The following is an 11,037-nucleotide window of genomic DNA, read 5'->3' on the forward strand; positions in this document are numbered from 1 at the left end:
GCTGGGCTCAGACTTAAAAAGTTATAGTAATATAATTTTACATTCAATTTTTTTATGGTATCTCATGTATTCATTAATTGATAAATTGTCAGTAAAAATTAATATTTCTCTTAGTTTTTCGATCAGATCAGATCAAATTAGCTGCATCAATAGGATCAAGAACACACTGACAGATACCACTGTGCGCGGCTCATGTCAGTGGGATAGGTTCGATCGTGGACGGCAGAAATATGCATTCTCATGAAAAAATGTGGATTCCTAACTGATTTTCAGGTTTATAAATACAACAATGCATTTCCTGGTATCTAGGGAAAAAACATTTCGGGCGCTCACCTCCTCCCCCCCCACCCCAGGGGAGGGGTTTTTAGAACAAAATTCTCACGCCTGAAAAAAGTCGAACTTGGCATGTATGAGGGCCCCCAATATACAGTCAGCGCCAGGGCCCCACAAACTCTGTGACGCCACTGACTGAACCTTGGGAGAGGAGCAGCTGGAACCAGCGCCTATGTTAATGCTGTAGTTAGAGGTGCCCCTGCCCTACAGCTCGGCCACTGGTCTCCCCACAATCTTATCTAATTTAATCCAGTTAATCTAATATAATTTATTCTAATAATATGTTTTAGCCTGTTTTATCAAACAAAAAAATATCCAGTTTTCATAAACTGAATCATATCGACCCATCTTGACCTCCGCAATCTCAATAAAAATGAATTTAAATAAATTTTAAAAACTAGTATAAATACAAGGGTTACAGATAGAAGCTTGAATAAAAAAACGTCTTATAAAAGCAAACACATGAGTGATGTTAATACTACGTTGATACCTGGGGCAAGTGGATATCATCTTGTGGGCTGGAATTGTCTCCAAATCACAAAAGCCCATGGCTACTTCATATTAAAGATAGAATTTCACTTCAGTTGTAGAAGATTGTTCCTTTAAATAATGATGGATTATAGTACAGGTCTGGTATTGTCACTTTATCAGAAGCGTACACTGAGTAAATTTACTAGTAGTTAAGACTTACAATAGATAGTTAACTATGATAATTATAATGCTGTGATTTGGGGAAGCTATTTGCTTAAAACCCTTAATTACAAACAATAATTAGACGAGTTGGTTCCCGTAAATTGCAAAACACACTTTCACAATGACGGAATAAGTTCAAATTTAATTTCAACTTATTGCTCCATGCTTTAACTCGTATAGTTAAGTCATTAAGAACATATCCAGACGTTTATCTATCGAACTTTCAGAACCATACAAGCCACTGTACGATCAACTGATCGAGCAGAGCGACTCAGGATGATTGACGTCAATGAGAGATCCTAGTGCGTGCGATTCACTGAGGTTTGAATATCATTCGTTCATGAATTTATCGTTCCAGTCCGGTGCAAGAATGAGTCTTGTAAGGAGAACTCATCAATAACTCCTCCATTATCTAGTATCTGATTTTAATTGGACTGGCTTATCATGGAGAATGCGCCGGACAAGTATTACACTTTTATGGAGATTCTTTCATTTAACATCCATGGTCCATCTAAAAAACACATGTTTCAATTAATTATTCATGTTAGAACTAATAATATGAAAAAGATATTACAACTAATGATAGATAGATGTGCAGAAAAAGTATGTATTATTCACAAATCTACATATGATCTAAAAAATTGATGGATTTTTCTCTATTCTAACATTATTGTTATGAACCCACCTAATGGCAAAAATCAATTTTCAATTTCTTCATACGTAAGCATAAAAAAATACACAAAATAAATATACTTATAAAACATCATACCAGTACATACATCTATAATGGAGATTATATGAGTAGAAATAAAATTTGTAATATATTAATTACTTGCAATAGGCATAGTAGATATAAAGAACTGTTGTTTTTGCTGAGAACAAACAACAGTTCTTCTCAGAACTATCTACGTGGGGTACCACAAGCATTTAATACCTGTATATTATTACTTCGCCATGCAAACCTTCAAACAACATGTTAATAAGGACAATGTTTTCCTTAGAAAAATGAAGCTTCCATTAATGCTCTCATATTTTACTGAAGCTCGAGAATACTTGGGTGTAAACCAAAACATCGTAAAGCCAAGCTCCAGCTATTTTCCATGTTTTCCCCAGTTTTCAAATATTCAAAAATCTGCATCTCATTAACCGTTACCGAGTTCCTTGTCAAATACGCTTTTTGTGTCTTAGAAAATTCTGTTGTAAAACCTATATCAATTTTTTTTCCCTCCAAAGTCTCACTTTAATAATCTTGTACATTTTTGCACAAACACAAGAGCACTGAATAGGTAATTTTTTATATGTATATATGCATACTGGGTAAGTTTTAGAAGCCACTCTGTCTTGTGGCTAAAAACCCAAATTCATAGTAAATTCAAATTGATGACCATTGAAATTCACAGTCACCAGAATTAATGACCGATTGCCGTCATGTCTTAATGGAAAATAAGCAATTCCAGAAACTGCAGTGATTCTGCCGACAAAAAAAAAACTAGCAAATCGCAATTCGCATTGAACAGCGACCGTCTATGACAAATTTCCATTTGGAGTCTCTATAAAAGATATAAAGGATGCTGTTTCTTTTGGATCATTTTGTGCGTTTATCCGAAAAAGCAAAATTTGATCAACATGGTTATTATGAGATTATTTAGATGGTCAAAAGATGCATCGAATACAACAACAACAAGAATATCCGTGAACTCTATATCTGAAAACTGTGAGATACTCTCATTACTCTTATCACCCTCAGAGAATTGGATTTAAGCATTGTATTGTTTGCTTTGTTCATTTTACGCGGTAATGACTCCAGTCGCAGTTTGCATATCGACACGTACTCGCTTGCTCTTCTTCATCGGCAAGGCCTAGGGATCACTGAAATGTCAGCAGGAAAAGGCACTGGCGGCTTCAGTTGGTTTAGTCGACCCGAGGCTACTTCGGATCCTCAAAACCAATGCATAGAGTACACATTCCTATTGATGATTTATTATTGTTGATGGTATAAGAGGAGAAGCATTTAGAATTCTGAATCGACAAGAGACGTAAGAAATGCATTATCAGACGCTTAGAGGAAAATTTTTACCATTGTCTAGGTTTTCACAGATTTATCATACTTTCTATTACCTCTTTATAATGGAGAATCTATGCAGCATCAAATCTGTCTTCATTCAGACTAATTCAAGAGGGCAGTATATAGTTTTTACTTAAATTCTTGAACATAAGGCAAAAAAAAAATTTGATGTCCAAGCACACTGGCATTTGGATAAGGTCAGTTGAGGATATTTTTTTTTACTATAGGCCTAGGCATTATTTTAGAATTAATTTTCATCACTCTACATTTATATTGGGCTAGTAAAATGGTAAGCCACAGGGTTTTAGGCCTAATTTGGGTTCAGAATCAAATGTACATTTGTGTATAGCAAGACACACATACATTAATTTATTTACTGCATGTGACAAGCAATGAGAATAATTTTTTTTTAAAGCATTTTAGTTTTTCTTCCTCCATCTGCATCATTTTTTTTTGCATCTTCCTAACTTTCTTTCCCACTATGTATGATTCGTAAAATTCACTGAAATATTATATTCCTCTATTACATTTCATTACAAACACGAGATACAGTAGAACCACTCTACCACCTTTTGGACCAAAATAAGTGTCCCCTTAATCAGGTTGTCCCCGGAAAAGGGGTTGGCTGTATACGTGTTAAAAAATATACCTTTCCTTTAATTTGAGCACCTCTTGAATAAACACCTACTCTAGAGCTTCATTTGGAATAAACACCTACCTCAAATAAATGCCCGGAGGCATTTATATTTTCCTTAAAAAGAACGTGCCCCTACCCCCTCCAATGACTTAAGCAAACATAATGTAAGCAACATAATTCTCAACACATTCTATTAATGTTCTACTCCAGGAGAATTAAATTTTTTTCTAAACTGGTTTGAATCAATATAAGTCTTTATGATCACTTAATCACATTTTGACGGTAATTATGTTTTGTAGCTTTACATTTAACAGTGAAAGAAGAGGCGATTATTTGAGTACGTATCCATTTTACACCAAAAAAAAAATTCCTCCCTCGAAAACATTCCCAGATGTGTATAAGAGACAGCCACTCTAACACTAAAAAAATTCTCCTAAACAATTAACGCCTGGGCCGTTTTCAAATAAATATGTTATGTTTAGGCAATTAACAGAAACTCATGGACCAAATGACTAATATATGGCTCTTAACATTTAACAGACCATAAACAAATCGCACCAGAATCAACAACAAAACTAAAAACAGAATTGTGAGAATATGCTCTCCATGAAATTGTTATGTAAAATTTGTAAATAACACATTCATATCCAAAAATATCCAAAGTACACTCTCCTAGTACAAGATTAAACTACAGTGTAAAGTACATCTCAATTAAATTCAAAACCACTTTTCAAAAGATTCAAAATAACAATCTTCAATCTTACAACGCAAAACTTCTAATTGGAGAACGAACCCCTTGACCACTTTAAATTTTCACATCCCAAAGGTGGTCTCGAAATTTGAGGGTGAACTGTATATTACGCTTTCAAAAAAAAAAACATTGTTTGCCCTTCATTTTTTTTAAATGATAAAAAGGGGTAGGTGGAAAAAGTATTTTTGTATTCATAAAGAAAAAAGCTAAAAAAGATTTTGTTTTGTTTTGCTGTCTCTATTTTTTTCAGTGAGTTAGGGGCGGGTGAGGATGGCAAACAAACAATATTTCTTTAGGTCTAATATGAGTCAGAGTCAAGTAACAACATCTATGATATCTTTAACTATATTATTTATATTCAATAATAAACAATTTATTTGATTGCCTGCATTGCATGTAAAGTTAGAGTATTGAGAAAAGCTGCCCCCGGCTGACCTATATAAGGCATTCTTCTTAATTCAATTTTCATTGCAGTGACGCCTCGGCCAAACAGTGTACTTTCATTTACCTGAATATTACGGTGTGTTTATGGAATATAAAATCGCTCATATTCATGATAATGATAATCGCATGTAATTGATATTATTGAGAAGTGTGTTAGTGGATTAGTGTCTTCAATTCTGCCTTTCATATTCCCTAATAACCATCTCAGATTCCTTTTAATGAATCATTCATTCAATTGTATCTTTGGGTTGAAGTGGTAAGATCCCACTTTATGATCCCAAAGCCTTGTTCCATCCCAGTGAATCTCAGTATTTTTTTCAACTCAAACTCCCACTCATTAACTCTAATAATAAGTAGTTTTTGCCGTATGACGTTAACCTTAACTTTAACGTTAGTACCCAACATGCAACGCGATAGCTCCGCCCCTTTTGTAAACAAATCAAAATACGCATGCGCAAACCCATAAATAAAGTACGTCGAGCAAGTAAAATCCTGAAATTAACGTACTCCGCAACGCAAGATGACGTTAACGTTAAGGTTAACATCGTGCGGCGAAAACTACCTAATATGACCTAGTTTTCATGGTAGCACATACTTCCGTCTTGTAATTGGCTAGCAACACACTATTTGCATATGGACACGAAAGCCATAAAACATTTTTTTTAATGGGAGATATAGGAGTGTAGTTATATGAGTTGTCTTATAAAGTCCAGGCTTCTGAGTTGAAATCTTGAAAAATATTTCATTTTTTATGACTTAAAGAACAACTGCATTATTAAAGTATAGTACATGACATGAGCTTTTAGATCATGTGGTGACCTAAAGGCTAAATTTGTCCTCCTGCCAGTAATAGCCACGTAAAAAAAAAATAAATAAAATTTAAATTGTACATATTGAGACTAAATTTTTTTATTATAGTATTCAATTTCAATTTCCAGATGCTGGCCCACCTTTATTTCTCCTTAGGCAGGCAATAAACCAAAGATTATATTTTTTCCTTTTAACTATCTGTATATTTAATTTATTTTAGTGGTTATATCATATTATATTATAGAGTGTTCTTTCTAGCTGTTTATAGGTGTTGTCATTTTAACACCGGGAATGAGGCCAAGATGAGTAAATGCTCTCTACATCAGTCACTCAGTACTTCTATAAGAGGTCCATAATGTATTTTTTAGGCCTTCGAATAAGAAAAAATAAACATTAAAGAAAATTATGAAGTAAAAAAAATAAATATGGAAATTAAATATCAGTGAGACTCGAACTATGACTACAGTGGTAATAGGGAGACCATTGTGCTAAAAAAAAACGACCCTGTGAAGGTCACTGCATTTTTGTCTTTGGTTGGACAAGTCTGAAGAAAGATCCAAGACGAAAAAATAAGAACAAAAACAATTGCTTTTTTTTTTGCTAATGCAGGAAAAACCAGTAAGAACGTAATGAATAGTTTAACATTAACTAAATACTAGACGGATCAAGACCGTTTGATTTTCAAACTAACCTATGACTAAGAGAAGATATTTATATTAAAAATACTTTTTAAATCCATGAATTTGCAAAAGTGTTAAATCCGTTTGCATTGAAAATTGTGATTTTATTGATCTTGATTCATTGCGTTGAACTATGTAAGATATTGAATGATTTATAAATATGAAAGATGAAAATATATCTTATGGTGATAGTATTTGATGTACTGATCAATTCAATAATAAAATCGTCAGTTCAATTTTAAAATTCAATCACCTCGTTGCCCATATACTCTTATAAATTCCTTGATACTTTAGAATATTGAAATCAATCTTTCTTTTATGATATAAGTACAGCTCATAAAGATTTAAAACAATTCTCAGAGAACAAATATATTTTTATTCATTATTTAAATGTTTATTTTTAAATTGATCATTATTTCAGAATTTTAGAAATATATTTAAAAACTGACTGAATTATTAACATTTAGAAAAAAAGCTGTTACTCTTTAATCAAATTTAAAATTAAAGTTTATAAAGGGAATAATTATATTTTTTTATTTTTTTCTACTTTTAAGAAATTTCTCATTTTCTATTCAAAGTTAAAATTATGTTTATGATAAAAAATATTGAAATATGTATTTTTTTAGATAACTTTTTAATTTACCATTGCTTCTTTGATTTAAAAAAATGTTTTTAAAACTAATCTCGGATCTATTCGGTACCATTAGGGAAAAACAAAGACTTAAAAGTTAAAGTAAGTTTATATAAACCTTTGTCTACACTATCAAATTTCATCAAAATAGCGTCACATAAAATGTGATGAAAAATAAGAATTGAACGTGTTCAACTTTTTTCGATACAATTTAATAGTATGTGATATGGCGTCATTGTATCTATATATGGGTACATCACATTTTTTTTGTCACATGAAATTTGGTAGTGTAGACAAAATTATCAAATTTAAGTGAAAAATTAAGATTATAAATGTTTTAAAAAAGATAGAAAAATACAATGTACAATATCTTATCCTCTGTTGATAATTTAAAAAAGGAATGCTTTTTATCCTATACATTCTTTTGATTTTGGCATTTGTGTTTATCTATTATTTTCGTTTTTCTTTATTCGTTCATTAGCCAAGTTTGTAATAAATTACTATTATTTACTTTTTTTTGTATTATGAAAATTGATAAAAATAAAAAAAAGAGAAAAAAAAAATTTTTTTTAGTAATGTTGGTGATACACCGAAAGGTCCACTGATTAATCTCAGATAAGATAGTATAATACTATTAGTGTCGGAATTCAATATTTCGACATTAATTATGTCATCATCAACGTGTATTCAAGAGTATTGAGGTGGGAGGGGGCTGACGAGGGAAGGTGAAGTGGGAGCGCTCGATGTTAAAGTGAGGAAGTGCTAGCTGGCAAAATAAGGTGGTATGAGGTGAATAATTTTTTTGCTTCAGAAATCTTAATTAAAGGGGAAGACATTTTTTGGGAGGACATGCCCCGCACCCTCACTCATGCACCCCTAGATATGCCACTCATTATATAAACCGATCAATATAAAAAAAAATAAATCTCAAGTAATTTTTAAAGGTTGAATTCATATGTTAAATATTCTAGATATTTTGATTTGATAGAGTACTAACAGCAATATTATTTGTGTTCATTTGCGATGAAAATTGCACTTCATTTGGCGATTGAACAGAAGTTTACAAAACTTTGGCATAATAGGTTAAATGTATCGACATTTCAGACGAGAAATCTAAAAAGCCTACTTCTCATAAATTATCTTCTTCTCGTGGGAGCATATTTAATCTAATGAGACATATGGCCTAATTGTTATACTAGTGATATATGATAAGTGAACAGTAGACACTAGCTACAACCAACATACACACAAGTTCCATGTCAATAAAACCTGTCACAACTTACATGTTAAACCTCAAAACTTCCGTCCCTTGATCTAAATATGAATATTCAATATGACACACTTTGTTCCTGTATGGATCAAATCGTTTTTTGTTTTTTTTTTGTTCCAGATCCCTTTTATTTCAAATATCAAAAATATATACAATATACTGTACATAAAATTTTATGTATAAATTGAAATTTCTAAAAAATAAAAGCAAAACAAGTAAACACTTCCTAGACAAGGGAGACTTGTCTGTATACCATACATTAACAATAGTAACAACTAATAATTAAGAATAATATGCTAACAGCCTTGAGGTCCTTAAAGAAAGTTTTAAAAAAAATTTTTAAAATACAATAAAATAATTAAAGTATGACCCAAATGCGATATTATATTTCCATGATATTTATTATCCCGTACATTAATGTTTGACAATTATACAATTTTTGCATGAGCCAAAATCCAATTCTTGCTTGCACCTTAGCATATCGCAAGATGTATTTTGTTTCTATGTTACTTAGCTCTACATCAGTGAAAGTGCAGACATAATTTGTAGCTATAGGGACCAGTGGCAGATTCAAAAGTTGGGGGGGGGGGGCTTACACGAGAAACTACGACATGCAGAGTAATTGCAATCCATAGACGAATAATTTGCCATACCACTTTATCCCCATCATGATCATGAAAATAAGTCACTGTTAATCAGTTGTTATTGTATATCGATTTATTCAAAAATTTGAACAAAATGTCAACTTGAGACAAATCATCATGAAAGAGACAAAGCATCATGAAAAGAACAAGTCTGCCTGATGACAAAGGGGAAACTTGAGCCAGGAACGCAAAGTCACAAGTTTTTTTTTCCTTTTCTTTTTTTTTTTTGAGGCACGTGTAACACTTTCACCGGTTTGAGGTGAGAAAATAGCAGAGAGGAGAACAAGATTCACTGTATGGCTCAGTGTATCTTTATTTTACTGCAGCAACTGCATTTTTTACCTGCCATAGTTTCTTCTTAGATCAAAATGTACATATTTTAACCTACACTCTTGTACATTTAGGGTGTATATTTTTGTATAATTTTTTAGTTACTAGTTTTATTTTATTACTGCAGTTACTATTTCTATATTTGAATCTTATCTTGTCTAATTTCATAATCTTTTATTTGTTTCTATCCTAATGTTTTTTCATAACTAGTTTTGTTTTTATTAAAGACAGTTACTATTTTTGAATCTTCTATGTTGGCATTTCGTACAGTATATTAATAGGATAAATTTCAGAATTTATAAATTTGTTTGCCTATCCTGATGTTTTTAACATGTACTGTATGTTTTATGTGTTTGAATTAAAAATCTAACTATATAAACAAAAAAACAGATTATACTTTTTGGAGTTTTAAGGCCAACTTATAAACTATATAAAAGCTATATTGCCCAATCATAATTTCTTACATAACAATAATTATTTATTTATTTATATATATACCGGTACCAATGATTTATTTTCCTCTTATATTCTTATATTCACTGTTAATTGACAGTGATTTTTTTTTAAATGATCAATATTTTAATGGTAAATTAATAAATTTTAAAATCTACAAATTAAGCAATTCATATATGAAATTATTTTTTTCTTATTTGCTTAGCTCATGACAAAAAGTAAATCTTAAAGCAATAATTGAATAGTAAAAAAGAACTACCATTATTGTAATCTACCTTTGAAATATTTATTATATGATTAAACTGTCAGTCTTTAGGTTTCCAAAATTGTTCATTTATTGAGAGGCAGAGGGAGAAATTAAATATGTGACTAATATTATGGATAAGATATAAATAGTGATTTTTAAAAGTGAGAAGTAGACAACATATATAAAATAAACAACAGTATGAATAGATTGTTTGACAGAATACCATGAGAATATTAATGAATGAGATATGCAAATAAGACAAAATTATAGAATGTTAAAGAGGGATGTAAGGTTGACTAGGAGAGATTGGGTTTTATCTAGCAGATGTAAAGCACAGACCCTATCAAAGTTTATGTGACAAACTTGTGTGATGTGTCCATATATGGGTATGATGATGTAATATTTCACCCAAATATGGGCATATCACATTTATTTTTGTCATATAAAATGAGATAGTGTGGATAACGCTTTAAGGCTGGATCACGGGATAATTGATTTCAGAAAAACAGCTTAGGGTCTAGAAACATGAGAGAGGGGAAATGGGGAGGGGATAACCATCAAGACACTAATTTGGAAAAAGTCATTGAAAAGCTGTGAACTGCTTCAGAGTTAATTGATCATATTACCGCTTGCTGTGGGGATAGACGCATGGAAGCTTCAGAATACATGAATAATTCGGAGGTGATAATCAAACGTTTGGTAATGAATTTTGAGTGGTTCATTGAACGAGACAGCAACGAAGGACGGTTTACTTAATTAAATCAAGTTTATTAGCCGTTGTCCAAGTAATACTGCACATCACTCTTTAACTTGAAAATTTCCAGAAAAAAATGAAATAAAATTTACTTCTTATTCGTTCTTTTATTTTATAGAAAAAAAAAATCATCAGAGCATAGAAAACAGACAGTATATGAAAAAATATGAAATTAAAAGAAAATATATAAAAAAATTTTTACAGAAAAATATACAGAAAATAAAGTGAGTAGCTTGGCAGTTAAGATGAATGCCTTCTAATCCCAAAGTCTTAATTTCAATTCCTGTGACAGCCA

The sequence above is a fragment of the Anneissia japonica genome, unplaced genomic scaffold (assembly GCF_011630105.1).
Source record: "Anneissia japonica isolate Jap-2015-1 unplaced genomic scaffold, ASM1163010v1 scaffold287726_len2788222_cov184, whole genome shotgun sequence".
NCBI classification, from domain to species: Eukaryota; Metazoa; Echinodermata; class Crinoidea; order Comatulida; family Comatulidae; genus Anneissia; species Anneissia japonica.